Source organism: Vulpes lagopus, chromosome 5, assembly GCF_018345385.1.
Source record: "Vulpes lagopus strain Blue_001 chromosome 5, ASM1834538v1, whole genome shotgun sequence".
NCBI classification, from domain to species: Eukaryota; Metazoa; Chordata; class Mammalia; order Carnivora; family Canidae; genus Vulpes; species Vulpes lagopus.
In genome coordinates, this window is record NC_054828.1 from 82605278 (window position 1) to 82625970 (window position 20693).

Here is a 20693-nt window from a genome sequence, read left to right on the forward strand (position 1 = left end):
ATTTCTCTCTGGAAATCATGTTAGCCAGAAGACAATGGAATGACATATTTAAAGTGCTACAGGGAGAAAAAAAAAGCGTCAACCAAGAATTATATGTCTGGTAGAACTAACCTTCAAAAATGAAAGAGAACCCACCCCTTTGATCTCTGTTGTAGTCACAGCCCACTACCTTCCCAGAAGAGAGGAAATGGGAGAGGACCTTATGTTGCTTGTTGCCCAAGTCTTCTTGCTGTGCTGCACCCAAAGAGTATAAGATGTTTATCTGTGCCAAGGGTTCCTGCCTCCCTGCTCTGATGCAAACTGGATCCAGAATTGCATCCAGACCCATTGCCACATCAGTGTCATCTTGATAGAAGAGGGCTCTATAGTAGTTAATGGGACACAGAATGGTGTGATTTAGCTAATCCAGTGGGAGTTTCAGACCAGTGCAATCAGCAGAGACATTTATACTGCTACCAATTTTATTGGTGCAGGTGCTTCAACAACAGGAATGGTAGTTTCTGGTGCTGGTATTGAACTAGTCTTTGGCAGACTTCTCATTGGTTAGGCCAGAAATCCCTCACAGGATCATCAGCTGTTCTCATCCGCTATCCTTGGACTTGCCTTGTCTGATGCTTTTGTTTGATGGTTGCTTTCTTAATTTTGTTTTCCATGTAACAGAAATTACTTCTTGAAATGTTGTCATTCATATTAATTATTAATGTAATTCTTTGATTTTACTGTGACTTCAAAACATATAGTGTTGGAGTCATGGGAATGTACAAGTTTCCTCCCATTATCTGAAAATAGAACAGTCCTATGAAATATTTATTAAGCCAAAATGATATAAAGTGAAGAGTATCCCCCACTTTCTTAAGATTGCATTACAGCCCTTTGTTTTTATGGAAGACCCACATTAGTCCCTGTTTTAGCTGATTCTTTTTTCTCCCAGTTCAAATCAACTGTTGAATCCTTCTAATGAACTTGTCATTTCAGTTATTGTACTTTTTACTTCCATAATGTCCATGTGGTTCTTTAAAAAAATTATTCCTCTATTTTTATTGACATTCTCTATTTGTTGCAACATGTCAATACATTTACTTACATCTTTTAGCATAGTTCCTTTTAGTTCTCCCAATATATTTCTAATAATTATTATGAAACATATTATTATGTTAAATCCAATATCTGGACCTTCTTACAGGCAGTTTCTGTTGTCTATCTTTTTTTCCTTGTGTATGAGTCACGCATTCTTATTTCTTTGTGTGTCTTGTATTTTTTTGTTGAAAACTGGACATTTTAGGTTATATATTGTGGCAAATCTAGATCTTGATTATCCCTTTCTTCTGGGACTTGTTTTTGTTGTTGTTTGCTTATTTATTTATTTAGTAATTTACCTGAATTATTTTAGTGAAGTTTATTGCCCCTTCATTGTGCAGCCTCTGTTCTTGCTCCTTAAAGACTGTAGTCTTGGATGCACACAAATTACTCTGGGATGGCAGTGTTTTAGCAGGACTCTCTTTGACAGTCTCTTTTCCTGATCTCTCTGTTATGCTGTCTGCTTTGGTTAATATTTAAAATTCTTTCCCTTTTGGGGTTATTAACAGGCTGGATGTTCTCATGAACCTTTTACTAGTGTAAGTAATCCAATAAAAGAAGAGAAAGTCAGGTAGAAGCTATCCTTGTTATCACTTAACCTTAGAAATCACACAGCATCCCTTCTACCACATTCTATTCATTAGAAACAATATGCCAAGTCCCACCTGCATTCAGTAAGTGTGGAATTAGGCTCTACCTTGTGAAGTGAATTACATCAAAGAATCTATGGACATATTTAGAAACCACCTTAACAAGAAGAGACAAACTGATTTCTAGTTACCATTGCACTAGCTTTGATAAAAACTGAGAAAAATAACCGCTTGTTCTTTTGAGTTTTTCTGAACTCTCTATATGATACATGCTTATAGTCTGGCACCATGAGGCAAAATTCAAGGATCAATAAGAATCAAGTCTTGTTGATGTTCATGTTTATTAGCGGGGCATAATATGACTATGGGATTTCTCAAACTTTCAAGGTGGCCCTGTATCTATCCCAATCATCACATTCTAAAGACATATGAAGGGCAATTATTACTCCCAGCTCCTATTTTCTACAACACTTGCACTTGAGATGAAATGGTAATGAGATTCCTTGTGCCATTGGGACAAAGCCCCATGTATATTCACAAATCACAGGAAAAGGTTTGTGATGAGTCTTCTTTTTTCTAATCCTTTCAGGCATTGAACTGTGCTGAGCAGGCAGGAGCTGAGCTGTGAACAGAGCTGCTCAGTACTTGTCTGGCCAATCAGAAAACAGAGTTGTTAAAAAATGGGGAGGAATTAAAGTATTGAGATGGAGTAAAAAAAAAAAAATGGGGAGGAGGATTGTGGACAAGAGTGATAGTCAGAAGAGTAGGCAGAGTAAGATGACTTTTATTTCCATCAAGAATATTGACATTTTTAGGTGGGAATGTGAATTTCTGCAAGTGGTCCAAGGTGGCTAAAAAATATAAAAATGTGGAGTAGTGTGGATATGGTAGATTCTAAAATAAAAAAAGGGGGGATGGGACACCTGAATCAGCCTCAGATGGTTAAGCGTCTGTCTCAGCTCAGGTCATGATCTCAGGATCCTGGGATTGAGCCCCACATCAGCTCTCTACTCAGTGGAGAGTCTACTTCTCCTCTCTCTGCCCCTTACACCCCCCTCATGCTTTCTCTTGCTCTCTCTCAAATAAATAAATAAAAATCTTGAACAAATTTTTTTTTCTTGGGAATGCCATAAATATTCATGAGCATCTTTCAGTTTATAGGAGATTTCCAGACTCACATTTTATGGGCAAGATAATCTAGTCCCTTCCTCGCCCCCACCACCCTCATTTTATGAAAGATTTTATTTGTTCATTTCAGAGAGAGCAAGAGAGAGAGAGAGAGAGAGCATGAGGAGGGAGGTAGAAAGGCAGAGGAAGAGGAAGAAGCAGACTCCCTTCTGAGCTGGGAGCCCAATGTGGGGCTTGATGTGGGGATCAATCCCAGGACCCAGGGATCACGACCTGAGCTGAAGGCAGATGCTTAACCATCCGAGCCACCCGGGCACTCCCTCTCCCTCTTGTTACAATATGAAAACTGAAATCCAGTGAGGTCATTATCAGAACAGGAGCTAGAAAGGAAATTCTTGTGATTCCTAATCCAGTATGAATCTAATGTTCTGTATAGCCACAAGTGGCTTATAAAGATTTGCATGATCTGATCCCTTGTACTTCTCTATCCTTATCTGTCCTTCTTCTATATCATTTCACCTCAACTGTGCTGGCTGCCTAATTATTTCTTAAACATACCCAATGTGCTCCAGTCCCAAGGCCTTTGTACTTGCTTGGTGTCCTCTGTTGGAAAGCTTTTCTTCCAGATATCAATGTGATATTCCCTCTCTCTTCCTTTATATCTATGCTCCACTGTCATCTTACCAGAGAAGATTTCCCTGACTATCTTCTCTAAGGCATTACCCAGCCCCTGCTTTATCATTTTTCCCTTACTCACTTTATTTCCCTTAATTTATTTTACCACATTATATATTCTTTTGTGTATTGTTTTTTTCCACTAAAGTATAAACTCTGTGAAAGCAGATTCTTGACTTTTGTTGACTACTCTGTCCTCCAATATTTAGAATGTCAATTTATGTCACTCATTTGTTCAAAATATTCCCATCTCATTCACAACACAACCCAAAAGGCTTTAAAGTGGTCTTTGTGGGCAGCCCCGGTGGCTCAGCGGTTTAGCACCGCCTTCAGCCCAGGGTGTGATCCTGGAGACCCGGAATGAGTCCCATGTCAGGCTCCCTGCATGGAGCCTGCTTCTCCCTCTGCCCATGTCTCTACCTCTCTCTCTCTGTGTCTCTCATGAATAAATAAATAAATAAAATATTTAAAAAATAAAAAATAAAATGGTCTTTGTTACGGACTGAATTGTTCCTCCCAAATTCATATGTTGAAGTCTTCACCGCCAGTATGCCTCAGAGTAGGACTATATTTGGAGGTAGGACCTTAAAGGGTGATTACAGTTAAGTGGAGTCATGTGGGTGGGCCCTAATCCAATATGACAGGTGTCCTTATAAGAAGGGTTTAGAGACAATAGGGATGCGTGTGCATAGGGAAAAGCCCATGTGTGGACACAGAAAGAAGGTGGCCAATTGCAAACCAAGGAGAGAAGCCTGAGGAGAAACCAAACATATCTATACCCCAATCTAGACTTCTAGACTCCCCAGTCAGTTTCTAGACTTGAAACTGTGAGAGAATAAATCCCTGTTGTTTAGGCCACCCATCCAGTGATATTTTGCTAATGGCAACCATAGCAGACTAATATAGCCCACTTCTCTACCACCTCATCTGCTGTGTCCCTTCTTACTCATGCTGTTACAGCTTCTTTGGCATTTTTGTAGTTTCTCAAGTATGACAAGCTGGCTTTCACCTTGGAATTTTTGTATTTTATGTTCCGCTCTTCCTGGAATATTCTTCCTCCCAGATTTCTCTGCGGCTTATTCATACACTTCAGTCAGGTTTCTGCTGACACGCTGCCTTCATAGATAGTCATGCCTTTATTTTTTTAAAGAAGTTTATCTATTTATTTATTTTTAAAGTAATCTCTGCACCAACATGGGGCTTGAATCCATGACCCTGAGGTCAATAGTTGGATGTTCTACTGAGTAAATCAGCTAGACATCCCTTAGTTATACCTTTTTTGAATACCATCCTGTTTAAAATGCAACCTCTGTTACCTCTTTATTCCCTCTCCTGATCTTGCTTGTTTTTTCCCATAGCACTTACCGTTTGATATACTATATATTTGCTTGTGTATTGTCTTCCATGAGGCATGAGTTATTGGTGCCTTTGGTTTGCCACTGACTCTTTGGTGCCAGATGAGTTCCTGCAACAAAGTAGGCCCTCAAATACTTAGTGGGTCAGTTAATGAATGAATAAATGGTACTGGCCTATAGGTAGACAAATGTATAAGTAACACAGACTAGAAGGTCCATAAATCCATTTTATGTATGGGGACTTATTTCTTTGTTGTTTGTTTTTTAAAGGGAAGGGCTATTTCAATGAAGGAGGGGAAAGCATGTTTTTTCTAACACATGGAAACTTCATGATTGATTTAATATATTTGGAAGAAAACAGAGTTAGATCTTTGCTTCATATCACAAAAAGAATAAATTTTATTTTATTTAAGTTTATTTACTTATTATTCAATTAAGTAATCTCTACACCCAGTGTGGGGTTTGAACTTATAACCTCTAGATTAAGAGTCCCATGCTCTTCCAACTGAGCCAGCCAGGTGCCCTAAAAGTAAATTTTAGATTAAATATGTCTAACTGTAAAAAATAAAAATTTGAAATTATAAACAAAAATTTAGCAAGTTTAGGAGAATTTTTGTATAATTCCTAGGTGTGTATGCTTCGTGGGGGTGGGGTGAGACTTCTTAGACAAAAAGAATACTCAAGTCACAAGGGAAAAGATTGACAAATTTGATTACATTTAAAATTTATAATGGCAAAAGAAAATATGAATGGGGCAAAACCAAATGCAAGATTTTGACAAAGGGTTAATATTCCTTACACTAAGAATTATCTCCTAATAAGAAAGAGATAATCTGCTTATTAGAAATATAAGCAAAGAATATTAAAAGGATTTTTGAAGGAGGAAATGCACATGGCCAGTAGATATGAAATGAGGCTCAACAATTTCATACACACACACACACACACACAGACAGACACACACATGCACGCACATATACTTTTTTATCCATCAGGGTCATTCATTTTTTTGGATAAAATATACACTGATTGGGATCCCTGGGTGGCTCAGCGGTTTAGCCCCTGCCCTCAGCCCAGGGCGTGATCCTGGAGTCCCGGGATCAAGTCCCACGTCGGGCTCCCTGCATGGAGCCTGCTTCTCCCTCTGCCTGAGTCTTTGCCCCCCTCTCCCCTGCTGTGTCTCTCATGAATGAATAAATAAAATATTTTTAAAAAAATAAAAAAATATATACACTGATTTTCCTACTGTGTGCCAAGTATCATCCTAAGTATTGGAGATAAAGCAGTGAAGAAAAGAGGCAAAATCCCTAATATCATGGAGCTTATGTTCTAGTGGAGAGAGATAAGAAACAATAAGAAATAAATTATATGGTATGTTAAAAGGTGATAAGTGCTGTAGAAATAAATCAAACCATAAAAGGGACAGCATAAAAGTAAAAAGAATTTATGAGGTTAGTTTGCCCAACTCTAGGGAAATGAGTTTGAAAACCCAGATGAGTGGCACTTGAGTGGTGCAGTCAGTTGAGCATCCAACTCTTGGTTTCAGCTCAGGTTGTGATATCGAGGTTGTGATCTCAGGGTCATGGGATTGAGCCCCACAGGGGGCTCCATGCTCAGTGTGGAGTCGGCTTGGATCTCTCTCTCCCTTTTCTGCTAATCTTTCTCTCCATGTGAGCACTCTCTCTATCTCAAATAAATAAATAAATAAACAAACAAACCCAGATGAAATGGTTGTTTTTTTTTTTTCTTTTAAAGATTTTATTTATTTATTCATGAGAGACAGAGAGAGAGAGAGAGAGAGAGAGAGGGAGGCAGAAACACAGGCAGAGGGAGAAGGAGGCTCCCTGTGGGAAGCCTGATGCGGGACTTGATCTTAGGACCTGGGGATCACGACTTGAGCCAAAAGCAGACATTCAACCATTGAGCCACCCAGGTGCCCCAAAGTGGTGGTTTTTCTTTCTTTCTTTTTTTTTTTTTAGAAATTTCTTTTTTTTTTAAATTTTTATTTATTTATGATGGTCACAGAGAGAGAGAGAGAGAGAGAGAGAGAGAGAGAGAGGCAGAGGGAGAAGCAGGCTCCATGCACCAGGAGCCCGATGTGGGATTCGATCCCGGGTCTCCAGGATCGCGCCCTGGGCCAGAGGCAGGCACTAAACCGCTGCGCCACCCAGGGATCCCAAAATGGTGGTTTTTCTAGGAGAATTAAGTTACAAAAATGATTGCAGGGGGGAGAGAAAAATTCTAATCCAATTATATATCATAAAAACATCTAAAGAAAGTTGTTCAAGAGCCATTCCCAGAAAAAGCATCAGGTGAGATATTTCAAAGGTTAATTATACCAATTCAAAAGCTTTTTTAAATTAAATAAACTCTACCCCCAATGTGAGGCTCAAACTAATGACCTCAAGATCAAGAGTCACATTCTCTACTGACTGATCCAGCCACATGCCTCTAATTATGCCACCTTTTAAATTACAGACATGTCCAATGATATTTAAGTCATTTCAGAGTTTAGAAAAAGAAGTGAGGTTGGGAAGAAATGGTCATTCTCCTATGCATTTAGTGCAAGTGGGAATCTGGATAAGCTTTTCAAAAAGGATTCTGACAATATGTAGCAGAATTAAATCTATCTATCCATCTAATCTATCTATATATACATCTTTAATGTAAAATAACTATTGGGATTCTAGCCTTTAGAAATAAAAATATCAGTTGGTAAGGCTGTTTATATGTGAGCTATGTTTATAGTATCAAAAAAGACTGAAAACAACATCAGTGTCAAGAACAGATTAAATAACTGATGGAACCATGCTATGAAATATTGCACAACTATTTGAGAAAGCGGATCTATATGGTTTACTGGGAGAAATATCAGTAATCATAAAGGGAAATAGACTAATGTGTAAGTTTTTGACAAAAAAGAAAAAAAGAATATTTCCCATTGCATGCAAATAACACGTTTATGTATGTTTGTATGACTATATAGAAATATATGGGAGTAAAAAAAAAAAAAAAGAAATGTATGGGGGTGCCTGGGAGGCTCAGGTCATGATCCCGGGTCAAGCCCTATGTGGGACTCCCTGCTCAATGGGGAGCCTGCTTCTCCCTCTCCCTCTGCCTGCCACTCCCCCTGCTTGTGCTCTCTGTCAAATAAATAAATAAAATCTTTAAAGAACAAAAGAAACAAACAAAAAAAACCCAAAACAAGGGGAAAAAAAAGGAAATGTATGGAAGGAAACACTTCAAGCTTTAACATTGGTTATGTGGAGTTGGCTTGTTGGCTTTTTCTTTGTTGTTTTTGGCTTGTTGCCTCTGCAGGATTTTTAGTTTGAGATGAAAATCTGGTAAGATACATTTTATAAGACTTTTCTTTGAGCTTTTTCTGTTTATTTTAACATGACTAAAAGAAATACATCTCTGGAAAAGAAGGAAAAAGAAAGGAAGAAAGAAAAGAGAAAGACACGTTTGCTTGGGTGCTAGGTAAAAGTGGTGCATGAGACTTCAGGCAGGCGGTGTGTGATTTGTGTGGCATCCACAGGCAAGACTTGTGAGTTTCACCCGATTTTGCCCAATGATTGAGCTTATATGTTGGTGTAGTAGAGTAACCTTAAGTGACTCAAGTTCTCTCAACCCAAAATTTTCCATCAATAAAATGAAGGTGTCAAGTATCTACCACACATGTGGGTATTTTGATTGTGAAATGACACATGAAAAGATTTTTATTTATTTATTTTTTAAGATTTATTTATTTATTCAGAGAGAGAGAGAGAGGCAGGGACACAGGCAGAGGGAGAAGCAGGCTCCACGCAGGGAGTCCGACGTGGGACCCAGATTCCGGGTCTCCAGGATCACACCCCGGGCTGCAGGCGGCGCTAAACCCCTGCGCCACCGGGGCTGCCCAGATTTTTAGCTTAATTAACAATAAACTTCAACTGGATTCTAATTTCCTGACATATTCAGGGGCTGTGATACACATCACGTCACTGCTCAGAGGCATGCAAAAATAGGTAAAAGGCGAGAGCCTAATGGCAGGCAAAATCCTAACCATACAGAGCATTATGATATCCAGTGCGAGGGGTTACCGAAGGCAGAAACGGGCAGGGGGGACTTCACGGAGGCGAGACCACACAAGTCTTCCAGGTTGCGCAAGAGTTGGACCGGCCCGGAGCAGAGCAGGCAGAGGCGCCGACGCGGCGGCGGCCGACTCAGGGCGCTCCCGGGACGCCCCGCGCGCTAGCGCTCCCTTTCGGGCCCAGGCTCCTCCGGCTCCTTTCTCGCGCCTCGGGGCGAGCGCGGGGCCGGCGGTACGCAGGCGCCGGGAGCGGATGAGGGCTCGCAAAGGCTCGACAGGCGCGCATGCGTGCAGCTCCCTGGAGGCGGTAGCTTCTTCGGCGTCGAGACTGGAGGCTGAGTGCTAAACTGTGTGGGGCGCAAATGGGATCCGGCTGTTAGTCGGGTAGGCATAGGTAGGACCGCTGCCTTGGGGGGAGTAGGGGGCTGCAAGGCGGGAGCCCATAGCGTGGGGCTCCTGAGCCTCTCCTGTGCGGTCCGGGCCGACTATTGTATCTGTGTCGCAGCGGCTGCGCACAAAATGGCGGCGGGCAGGCGGCGGGGGCGGGAGGAGGTTGGGGGACCCCCGGGATGGGAAGGGAAGCTCGGCTGCCCCGCTGCCGCGTCGGTTCACTTGGCTGCCTGGAGGGCCGGGTCGGGCGCCCGCGCTGGGACCTTGCTTCCGGAAGAGCCGCCTGACGCCGTTGCACGGGCGGAGGAGCGAGAACGGCCCTTGGGCAGCGCCGTGGCGGCCCCTTCCCCATCGGGGCCGGGCCTGCCGAGGCCGAGCCAGGCCTGACAGCCGGAGGAAGCGGCGGTGCGGGAGCGCCGGGGAGGGAGGAACCGTTCCCGTCAGGCCTTGAAGCGAGGCGGCGGACGGCGGAGCTCGAGCTGAGCCCTCTGGCGAGCGGCGCCGTGCCACGAGCGTGGAGAGAAGAGCATGTTTGTGTCTGGGGCTGGGGAAGGGGGCATGTTAGATCCTGCGGCTTCTGCTCGTCCCTGTCCCCTTGTGCCTGCTGTTTTGCCGGCTGGAAAGCAAAGAAAATGTCACCTCTGTGCGGGATACGGAAGGCTCATAAACCGTTCTGGTACAAATGTCTCCGAGGAATCGCGAATACGGGTCGTTAGTGGTTTGTGTGTGATTTCTAGGCTGAGCCCCGTCCTGTTAAGGGGGGGCCGTGTACCATCCTGTTCCATCCTTGGGGACGTTTGAAACCGGCCTTTTGTTGAGATAATTGCGAATGGGGGGAACTTCTGTTAGTACAAAATCTTCAATCGAACTAGACAATGACGGCTGCCTCAAGCTAATTTTTCTTAATCTTAAATTTTACTCTAAGGAGGAATTTTCTTTTGGGGGGGGACCCTATTTTAATCTGAACGCTTTTTGAAGAAAAGCTTGTTACCAGGATCCGGCAACTGAAAGTTGATTTAAATTCTTTACCTAACCGGCTTTGGAATTGTGCACAAAAAAATTCCTTCGTTTTTAATTCTCCCTCATCTGTTGTAAAGGGTTGACTTATTTGTTGGGGATATTTGCTGATTCAGATTTGTGATTAATATTGATAAATTGGAAAAATCAATTTCCAAAAAAATGCTTAATGAGGTCTATACAGAAAAATGCATAGTTTACAGTATTTCAACATAGCTTTAATTTTATTAGACATTCTAGACTTAGTTTATGTTTTTTTTTTTAAATTTGACAGTACTTCGTATGCATTTTATTTCCCCATACTCTGTAAATACTTTCAAATTATTATGTAGAATCCAACATGTTAATACAGTGAAATATAGTGGGCCATTCTCTGCTTGATTGTTGCCATCTAGTAAGGGGAAAGCTAAAACAGTTGGAAGAAGTCACAAAACCTCATTGGTTTCTATTAACTAGTTTTCAGAATATTCTTGTCACATATTCATTACCTTGAATATTGGTTATATTTTAGTCTTGTAATCTTTTTTTTTGTCTTGGAGGGTGTATATAACATACTCTTGTTTAAAAAACACATTACAATCAGAGATCACTTTGTTATTCATGGCTGTCCTAAAGACTTTTTTCTTAGATGCTCTAAAGAAGGTGATCTCTGGAAATTTTTTTTTTTATGTAGTGAAAGAAAATGCGAGACAAATAGTTTAGTGAATAGGCTTTGGGATCAGAAGATCTGGATTCAAATCTGTTTTTTTCTTTACTGTATGTCTAAGATTTTGGGCAAGTTCCTTTAGTCTTACTGAACTTTTGTTTCCTTATGTGTAAAATGGTGCTAATACCTACTTCCTATTTGGGATTGTTGTGAGAATTGAGAGACAATGAATGGAAATCCCCTATCCATTGGCACATAATAGGTGCTTTAACGTTAGTTCTTACTTTTATTACAAATGTTTACATTTTAGGCAGCATCTTTTGATAGAAGATCGTCTCTTGTGAATATTCCCTTTTAGTTAAAAGAAGCTTAAAAGATAGAATTGATAGAATTTTGGAGCTGAAAAATCATTTAATATTTCATTGAAATATTTGGTGTATTTATAAATTTTATATGTTCCTCACTTGTAGCACTTACCAAAATAAAATGTAACTTATTTATATGATTGTTATGTTCATCTTTGTATCTGTCCCATTGCCTGGTATGTATTCCAGGTTCATGTGTTGAGTAAATGAACTCAGCTGGTAGTTGCCAGAGCCTGGGTAGGAACCCCAGCCCTTGGAGTCCAAATTGTGCTCTTCCTATTGTGACTTAATGTATACTGGACAAAGTTTGGATAAATCTGTCCAAATTCTTCATAAGATGCTTTATATACTAATCAGATAAGATGCTTTGTATACTGGAATCAGTGCTTCCAGTATGGATACCCAGTAACATTGATCTATTTTGCAAGGAAAGGAATCAGTGCTTCCAGTATGGGTACCCAGTAACATTGATCTATTTTGCAAGGAAAGAAGAGCCACTGAATGTTGGTATGTGGTGGTTTAGACCTCCTCCAAATTTTGAAAATAGTTCTATTTGTAGCTAAACCCAATAAGCCCCATTTGTATTCAACTTTACTTACTCTCTTATTCAACTTTATTTACTGTAGTCTGAAATTTGTGGCTTAGAATGAAAGTGAAAACAGGTATATGGAAGATAAGAGAATAATGGAAAGGAAGAAAATGAGATGCAGAAATAAAACAGCTATAATAATGATCAGTGAGGGTCAAGAGCAAGGATTTTGTCCGGAGAAAAGAGTTCAGGGAATACAAGAGAGTTTTAGTTTTAAGGCACACATATTTTGATATTTTCTTCGTGGTTACGTTGGGCACATAATATATTTTGGATTATTTTCAACTCTTGAATCCCTTTAAATACCGAAATAATTATTGTTCCGGTCTTTTAAGGTTTTACACTTTTTTTTCTTACCTTATTTCCACAATTTTAATTTGTTAAACTTTGAACTAATTTTTGTTGTTCTACTGTTGAGTGAATGTTGTCAACTTTATTTTCTTTGAATGTGTTCATTTCTTTAGAAAACTTTTTATTATGGAAAATTTTAAGCATATACAAGGGCAGAGAGAATTATGCGATGATTCATCTGTGTACCTGTCACCCAGTTTCAATAATTGCAAGCTAATGGTCAGTCATGTCTCTGCCTTCCACCCTATTATTTTTAAGCAAATCCCATATTACTCATCAGTGTATAGTTCAGATTTTCTCTACAATATTTAGAGAAAAACGTGTATCACCCCTAAAATAATAATTCCTTATGCCAGTATCCAAATTTCCCCAATTGTGTCTCATATACCACACTTACAGTGTGTTTATGTAATACATGTATACAACTACTGTATTGAAATTTTCAGAAATCACCTAAATCTTAATAAAAGAAACAAGTATCTATCTACGTCTTAAAGCATTTTGTTTACTATCTTAATGCCTTTTGAGCAGCTGCTGTGTGAATCAGGAGGTATAATTTTTTTTTTTAAGATTTATTTATTTTGGGGTGGGGAGGGGCAGAGGGAGAGGGAAAGAATCTCAGGCGGACTCCGTGCTGAGTGCAGAGCCTGATGTGGCCTTGATCCCAGGACCCTGAGATCATGACCTGAGTCAAAATCAGGAGCCAGCCAAGAGCTGGCCGCTTAACTAAGTCACCCAGGCACTATGGGAGGTATAATTTTAATGGTCACATCACCATTCTGAAGTGGGTATTGACATGATGAAACTGAGGCTTGGGTTAACCAGCCTGTTGAAGGTCACATTTTTAGCACTCAGCAGGACCAGAATTAATACACTAAATCTAAGAACTAAGTTCTTAAGAAACACTATGCTACATTAGTGTTAAATTTTACTTATGGGAGTTAACCAATTTTGAATGAAGTAATTCACTGGCACCCCTCCTAGCAGGGTGGATATCTTCAGATTAGTTGAAATGTCCCCAAAGATGAGATTATTACGAATTGCATAATGGGCTAACAGTCAATAGGGAGTGAGCATGATGCTCACTTTTTTTTTTGCTTGCTTTTTGAAAAACAAAAATGTGTGTAGAGCTGATGCTCTTTTGTCGTGTTGCATGTTTTCTGCATGTGGCCATACTTATAACCTCTTTTTTTTTTTTTTTACTTAGTATATAATTAAGGAGTTAATCTCGTACTTAAAAGGTTGGATTATTAATTTTTGAGTGAATTAAATCTCTGACAGGAATACCCTCTCCCTTCCTCCCTCCCCTCTTCTATTCTTGTATGCATATACACGTGATTTACCCCCCCCCCCAACTGTTTGAGAGTAAGTTGCATATATTGTACTCCTTTACCTTAGTTTATTTCCTTAAAAACAGGGTATTTTCTTTTGTAGTTATAGTAAAATAACTACATAGTTATTAGTTAAGTAAATTTAATAGTGATACAATTCTTTAATCTGCCATTTTCTGGTTTGTCAATTGATCCACTAGTGTTCTTTATAGCAGTTGTTGTTTTTCTAGAACAGGATCAGTCTAGGGTCAGGTAATTGCATATAATTGTCATGTCCTTTAGTTTTTTTTACTCTGGGGCATTTCCTTATAGCCTTTCTTTATCTTTAGTGAAGTTGACATTTCTGAAAAATATGGCCTGCTTTCTTTCTCTGTTCTTTTTACCTTTTTTTTTTTTTTTTTTTGTAATAGAACATTTCTCATTTGGATTTCTGTGATGTTTCCTCTTGATTAGATTCAGATTATGTGTCCCCGGTCAGAAAAGTCACGTAAGCGATCCTTTGTCCCCATTGTATCAAATCTGGAGGTATATGATATCCATCTGTCTGCCACGGATATGTTTGATGCCCCCCCCACCCCCATCTCCGAACTAATTGATTTAAGAAGAGACATTCTAAGACTATGCAGATGTCCTACTTACCAAAATTTCCCTCTAGATTTAACACGCACAGAAGATTCTTTGTCTGAACCAGTCTTTACTATTAGAGTTGCAAAATGATGATTTTTCAAGTCAGCAGTTCCTCTACATTTGCAATGATTGGAGTTACAGACTCTTGATTTTTTTCAGTGGTTTATAATTTATTGTCCAGTTTTTTCTTTTTTTCATTTCATATTTGTATATCTTGTATTGGACATTGAAAGCCTTGGTTCCCAGCACTATCAAAACGTTTACTTGTTTGCTTAATCCTGGAACATATCTAAAGTAATTTAAGAATTCATATCATTACAGAACTCCCCAAAACAAACCACTAAAAAGTAAGAATTTATTTGTAATTCTCCCCCTTTTTCCTAGCTCCTCTAAAACTGAGGATATATATATCAAATAGTGGGTTCATAAATTACTTGAATTTTTTAAATGGGTTATAGTATGCGTTTGCAAAATGATTGAATTTGCTTTCAGTTTTAGATTTTTCTTACCTCCTTCCATCCTTGATTTAATTAAAAAAAATGAAAAAAATAATAAAAATAAAAAAATGTTGGTTGTTAATGTGCTTCTAAAAGTCAAAGCTATATAATAGGATATACTCCATGTATATTTCATATACTCCATGAAATATTCCCAATTTTTTTCAGTCCTTTTTATTATCTCATATAGGTAATCATCTTGTTTTCTGTGTTATCCTACCTGTAGTTTTTGTAACTGTAAGCAGATACATGTGTTTTTTTATTTTCATTTTTTATACAAAAGGTAACCATGGTAGGGCACCTGAGTGGCATAGTCTGTTAAGCGTTTGCCTTTTGCTGAGATTGTGACCCTTGGGGTCGTGATCCTGGCATCTAGGGATCAAGGGCCCCATGCTGGTTCTCTGCTCAGTGGGGACCTGCTTCTCCCTCTCCTGCGGGTTCTGCTTTTGCATATACGCGCTCTCTCTCTCTCTCTCTCTCTGTAAAATAAAACCTTAAAAAAAAAGGTAACATGCTATATATGCTTTTTTGTTACTTGGTAAAGACTTTAAGGAATTTGGCATTTTAAGGCATTTGACCAAATAGTTTAGGTATGCTTAATCAAAGATTTTGGAAACCCATTTTAGGCAGAGACAAGACATATTTTGGCCTGTATGCTTCATGGAAGTGAACAACCTAATGGCAGGGAGGTCAAGAATGCAGTTATGCCTCAGAACAATTGCATCTAAGCAGTGAATGTCTTCAGTACTGTTTTTACTTCTTGGTCCTGAGGTCTTCTGTTACATTGGCTTTATTTGGTTTCCATGCTTGTGCTTTCTTACTAAGGCAGTAAATATTCTATCAGCATTTGAGTTTTATCAACATACACTACTTTTTTAATTTCTAGTTTTAAAAACAATCTCAGGACAGATTTCTTTATTCCAGCTCTGATCAGGTGGTTTCTCTTTGACTAATTACATTTATTGAGGGTAGCAAGACAAGCAGGCCCACCAAAGCACTTCTCAGGGAGGCATCATTTACTGTAAATTCAGTGTGATCTCTCAAAACCCATTTATGTATGCAGTGCTTTAAAAAAAATACATATAAAAATACGTACAGTTATATGCATCTTGTTTATCAAAAAGTTGTTTTTCTGTAAATAGTAGCTTAAATCATTGCTATATGAAGTTGTTAATGCATGGTTCTCATGGTAATCTGTCCTTGGAATTGTGTGTTGTTAGCGAGTTGAGCTTCCATTTTTTTTTTTCATGTATGGAATCATGATGTTTAGCAATCCTTTCAAGTGGCAGGGAAATTTGTGACACCCTCTGTGATATCAAATAATGTTTCTAATTGCCTGTTTATTCTTTCTGGTTATTTAACAGTTACCTTGAGGTGCCACATTTTGGCATTTTAATTTCTAGTAATACTGCCCAGCCACACTTGTGGTACCTTCAAAATTAGGACCTACAGATTTTCTGAGATGTGAAGAGACAAAACTAATGGTAGAAAAGAGTTGCCCAAGTGGATCCATCTGTATACTAGAAGAGATTAGCAGATTGACATTTAAACTGAGGAAAGCATAGAATGACATGTACTCCCTCTTATATTAAGTTACCAGTGTAGTCCCTGTATTCTTAGATACGAAAGTGGATTTCTATATTGTCAGTCACTCTAACAAAATAATTCCAAATGAGATATGTGGGTATATATGTAGAAAAATAATGGTAGTTTTCCCTTTATGTTAAGATTATAGAAAACAACTCTTCTATGTGTCATGAAGGTGATTTTTCTTTATTGGGGGGGGTGTGATAATGAATATTTGTTACTTTTTATAATTAGAAAAACCAAAGCTATGACATTTACATTTTATATCTAGAATATTGCATGAAAAAATAGGAGTTAAAGATTTTAGTTATGATCTTGCAACTTAGTTCTGAGGCTTCACTTAATCTGTAAAAACTGGATTCCCTTTCTCATAGGATTATTGTGAGGTTCCAGTGAGATAATATAAAGTGCTTTGTAAACTGAATACTAAAGTTCACGTTTGGGGATTGATATAGATTTTTTCATTATGAATCTAGTGGAGCCATTATGATCTGGCTAATTTTTAATGATGCTTTTAGATTTTTAGATTTCTGATTTCTTTACCAGTATCTATAAAGAAAATAAAGGATTCCCTTAAGAAAGATTACATTAGAATAACAGGCAATTTTTGATTGTGTGTGGTAGTGAACATCTCAGAAAGAACTCATGGGATCTAATGTCAGTATCTTTTTAATAGATCGAGCCATTTTTGCATGCCTGATTCAAGAAGTCAGTTTCTATTAAGTGTTTTTAAAAGAATTTTTATGTTTGACATTTTATTGAATATTTGTTTCAGAGTGGCATGCTTTGGTTCTTAAAAGGTTACAGAAAAGAATTAAGTGCTACTTGTCACAACAATAGAATTTCTTTCAGAAGTTCAGAAAGTATCGTGACCAATAAATAGCCTGTTTTTGGAAAATATTAAATAAAGGAAAATAAATGTTAACTGAAAATAGTGTATTTCTAATTTCATACAGTAAAGTTTGGTGTACTTCTCTCTCTCATCCATGTACGTATTTACATACACAAACCTGAAAGAAATTATATCGGAATCCTAGTTCATTCTAGGATTATGGTTTTAATGGTAAGGATTTAATTTACTACCTTTTATTTTCTGTAAAAAGCATATGTTACTTATCAGGGATAAAATTTATTTTAAGGTATTAATATTTAATTGCAGTTTTTCAAACAGTCTTTCAATTTTTGAAAATTGTTTTCACAGGAGTGTTAATAATTAACTCAGATCTTAACTCGGGTTTTTCGAAGTTAATTTTGAAGTCAATTTAGTGATTTCATAAATTAGGTGAACCAGCCTTTAATGGCTAGTGCTCAGTTCTCCAGAAAGTGTCATATTCTTTAATAGTTATGGTTAATAAAGTTTGTACTTAACTGTGTTAGGCATTTGTTCTGAATTTTTGGCTATCACTTATTACTTTCTATAAATTCTTTGATATTACTAAAATTTAGAAATTACTATAAAATCAGTGAATGCCATTGTTGGTGAAACCCCTTGGGTTTCTCTACTTGTAACAGCAGATTTGGAGAGCAAGGATTCTCTTTTATTTTTGGTTTAGAAACCAGCTTGACTTCAGACATATGTGATGGTGGTACTACATATTTATATATATATATAAAAATAATATATGGGTATTTTATCTTTAATCAGCATTTTATGTTTTGTCCATATGCCAATTAAAAAAAAAGTGAAAACAACTTTTGGAGCGTTCTTTTTTTTTTTTTTTTTTTTAATGTAGTAGTTCTTACCTTTAGGGTATATCCTCCTAAGGTTTTTAAATTTTTTTATTTATGATAGTCACACACACAGAGAGAGAGAGAGAGGCAGAGACATAGGCAGAGGGAGAAGCAGGCTCCATGCACCAGGAGCCCGACGTGGGACTCGATCCCGGGTCTCCAGGATTGCGCTGTGGGCCAAAGGCAGGCGCCAAACCGCTGCGCTACCCAGGGATCCCCCTCCTAAGGTTTTTTGATATCATTCCTTTTTTACCCCTGCAAATTATGAATATACCATAATTTATTCAACCAGTCTTCAGTCTCTGCAAACCCTCTTAATTGCAGAAGTGTGAAAAGGGAAACATCCAGATTTTTAACTATATTTTATCATTTTGGTTTCTCTAAGACACTAACTCCATCTTTTAAAAACTGGGGTGTTTAAAGGTTTATGAAGGAAGGGATCTGTTCTAGCTTAATAGCCTTGCTATTTCCCCTTGTAAACCAGCACTGTTAAAAGTATTTAAGTGGGTTTGAAATTATTCTGACATATTTAGTGCTAAGAAGACAGTTTCTCTAAGTTTTTTTTAGGAGTACCTGGCATTGTTTTTTTAGATATCTTGAAAGATCTAATAGTTGATTATGGCATTCTATTCTTCCGAATCTGTTGAGAAGGTAATAAATTCCTGTGCTTCATTTAGTGGTTATCATTTGCATTGAGTAATTGTACTCTGAGGCATCATTGGTAGGACTGAAGTTTAAACAAAGGGGAAAAGTTAAGCAACAAAGAAGAGGATGCTGATTGGTGGGACTTGCCTTAGAGTTGAAGAAATAAGGGTTGAAAATTATATAATTGCAAAAGGGAAGTTTATAATACTTTGTAAATAGAAAGCTTGAACTGTAAATACAAGCATCTTTTTAGTCAGAACATTTTGTTTGCAGTAATGTGAACGATAGTTTTAGGAGAGAAGATTAAATTATAACTTTCCTAAATGATGCTTATAAAAAGGTTATGCAAATGAAATAGGACTGTACTCCTTAAATTTCATTTACAAAGAAAACACAAGGTTACTTAACATTTCTTTAACCATTGAAGATCTGTTATTTGGCATATGGATTGTAGGCAGACTTTTTATTATATTTTTAAAATGGTCCATGTAAGTTCTTACCAATGCTCAACATTGTGTTTCATGCTTCTGATTTAACATTCACATCATTATAGTGGGAATAGATAGAACTGGAGACAGCTGAACTACATGTATAGTAATTTATCATAATTCCTTTTTTAATGATGTTGTTTTGATTAACTACTTGTGAGAAACTTCTACCAGGATTATATCTGATAATAGCATAAGAAGGTGTTTGATGGTTTTACGTTAGTGGATCAGTGTCTGAAAGTGTTACTAAATGCAATGTAAAGTTAAAATACACTATAGACTAGGTTTGAAATTCAGAATGAGTCTTGGGATAAAAATTAGAAATGCTGGTTTAAAGTTCAGGAGGATTAAACTTGTTCTTAGGAATTTAGTTGAAGAGACCTATTGAAAGAGTGACATTTGCTTATAATGATGTATTTTCCAGGATATGTGTATTAGGAGAGAAACTTTCTTACCTCTAGCTAGCAGCAGGTCCTGGAATTAGAATGCTTAATAAATAACTATGACTAAACAAGCCCCTAACTTGTCTTACCAAGAGAGAAGGGAGAACAATCTCTTTGGGAAAGCGAGGGCTGCTGTTAACTTATTACTGTGTCCTCATTATATTAGGTTTCACATTGGGACTAACCATATAGGACATTGTGTGTGTGTGTGTATGTGTGTGTAAGGATCCAAAAAAAAGGGCAAACAAGCCAAACTTCTACTTACTGAGAACTGAAATTTAAATTCAGGAAAAGGCCTTTTGATTCTTGTCATTTATATTCCACACTGTTGTGTGAATATTGAATCTTTCAGGAGTGATACTCATAACTACAACACTGATACAGATATGGCAGTTGTTGAAACATGAGAATAATTCTGCGGTGATTAGTAAGTAGCTTTCTCTCCAAGGGTGGAACTCCACTTCCCCTGCTCTTTAGTCCCTCCCTGAGGACTGCACCCCTCTCCCTCACCCACCACCTTGTACTACAGCAACTATAAGCTTAAGGGGAATAGAGGAAGGAGGGGTTCAGGACCCTGGTTGTACACTGTAAGTCACAAGTTAACTGTTCTAATTGTTCATTGTTTGTGCTTTACCAATAACTAAATATTCCAATCGTCTCTAGGTATATGTATGAAGACAACTCAAGTTTAGGAAGCACAAAATGAAAAAAAAAACTTGATAACAGGGCATCACAGAGCTTTTTTTTTTTTTTTTTTTTTTTTTTTTAGAGCTTTTAATATACAGTAGGCATCATGTCTTTCTGAAAAGGGTAGCTAGTGCATGCATTTCAAACTTTCTTGACCAGGGAACTTGTTTATGGAAGACCTACAATTTCACAGGGTACTAATTTCTGCAGGATACAGTTTGTGAAGGGCTGCTCTCTTAAATTCTGATTCGTACATCACTGTAAGGCTGTGCTGGACACATTAGGAAATACATAGATAAGTTTTTGGCCTTTAAAGAACTTAAGACATAGATGCCTCTAAATGATACTTATTCACAATTCCATGCAGTAGTTAGATGACTGAAATCTCTTCCTTTTTGATTT

The 20693-nt window shown here is 37.9% G+C and overlaps 1 protein-coding gene and 1 pseudogene across 7 annotated transcripts in view; both read left to right on the top strand.

Annotated features, from left to right (window-relative positions):
- Positions 1–254: 254 nt before the first annotated feature.
- Positions 255–657, top strand: LOC121490747 (annotated as a pseudogene).
- Positions 658–8797: 8140 nt separating this feature from the next.
- Positions 8798–20693, top strand: part of ZNF638 (zinc finger protein 638) — a 79827-nt gene continuing 67931 nt past the window's right edge. For 3 of the 7 annotated variants that reach the window (XM_041754717.1, XM_041754714.1, XM_041754716.1), the window contains exon 1: positions 8801–9291. The gene's annotated coding sequence lies outside the window, so the exon portion shown is untranslated. Of the gene's footprint in view, positions 9292–20693 lie in introns of all 7 variants that reach the window. The other 4 variants (XM_041754719.1, XM_041754712.1, XM_041754713.1 and 1 more) reach the window with 4 other exon arrangements.